Raw genomic sequence first — 1,522 nt, forward strand, 5'->3', positions numbered from 1 at the left:
ATAGACGTTGTTTTTAGAGCAGTTTTAGGTTCACAGAAAAACTGAATAGAAAGTACAGAGAATTCCCATATAAACTCCTCCCCCATGCATGCACAGCCTGGACCCACTTGCTGTCCGTATACCACACCACAGCCGTACATTTCTTACACTTAATGAACCTGGAATGATGCACGATTATCACCCAAAGCCTACAGTTTACATTAGGGTTCACTCTTACCATACATTTTATGGATTTTGACCAATGTATACTGACATGTATCCACCACTGCAGTATCACGCAGAATAGTTTCCCTGCCCTAAAAATCCTCTTGCCCTGCCGATTTATTCTATCTTCCCCTTTCTGCTGTTCCCTCTGCATTCCACATACTGATCTCCACATCTTTAACTCAAGTCTAGTAGCATGAAAGTATTGTTCATTGATCTCCTCTAAAATAACCAATAATTAAACGAACAAATATACAAAATAAAAACACCAAAAAAGAAAGGAAAACACCCCCTGCCTCTTCAGTTACCCCCTTATTGCTTTAATTTTCATATCAAAATCATCAAACTTTCTTCCTTAATGTCACTTCTCAGTTTTCTGAGCTCTCAGGAGTATTCATCATCACTCCATTCCCTATGAACCATGCAGTTCTCTGGGCTCCTCATCCTGGTTTGAATTATTCACTTCTGGATGTTTCTTCTCAGTCACTTTTTCACACTCCTCAATCACTTGACCTCTAATGACTATTTTCCCAGGCTTTTCACATGAGCCACATATTTTCTCTCTATATACTTTCTTTTTTATTGATCCCATCATTTTCCATATTTTATATATTTACCTACATGTGGATGGCTTCTGAAAAATAGGTATTTTAGACCTAAACTTTTGGCTCTTTTTATACCAAATTGCTTATTTCTTGTCTTGAATGTTTGTTCCACAGCACATTAAATTTAAGATATCCAGAATTGTGCCTCTTTTTTTTTTAACAACTACCCATGTCTCAGTCTTCTTTCCCCATTTCAATAAATGTCATTGCCACTTACACAGTTGTTCAGCTAGAGATATTTTGCTTACTAGCTGTGTGCCAGGTGTGTTGAATATTTCACTATTTTTCACAACATACAACTTTTCAAGTTAGATATACTCATTCTCATTTTAAAAACTGGGAGCTTGTTGGTCAGAAGTCTTTAGAAAACATTCCAAGATCACATAGATTTTACCTCAAAACACTTAGCTCCCATGCTACTTTCCAATAATAATTATATAAAAATTTTGGTGTAACAGATTTTAAAAGAAACATAATATGACTTACAATTTCAAATTCATTTTTCCCTTCAAGTGAGGCACCTGGGTTTCTGGGCATTTATTCCAGTAATTATTCCATTGCTCAAAACATTTCAAGCTCCTCATTGCATAAGGGTATGCTTGGTTTTGGTTTTTTAAAGGATCAAAATTATAGCATATGTATTTTTTAAAGAATTATTCTGCTATGAAGATCTAAAACACTTAGAAATTATTATAATTACAGAGTTGTTAATT

Source organism: Acinonyx jubatus, chromosome A1 (genome assembly GCF_027475565.1).
Source record: "Acinonyx jubatus isolate Ajub_Pintada_27869175 chromosome A1, VMU_Ajub_asm_v1.0, whole genome shotgun sequence".
Taxonomy (NCBI): domain Eukaryota; kingdom Metazoa; phylum Chordata; class Mammalia; order Carnivora; family Felidae; genus Acinonyx; species Acinonyx jubatus.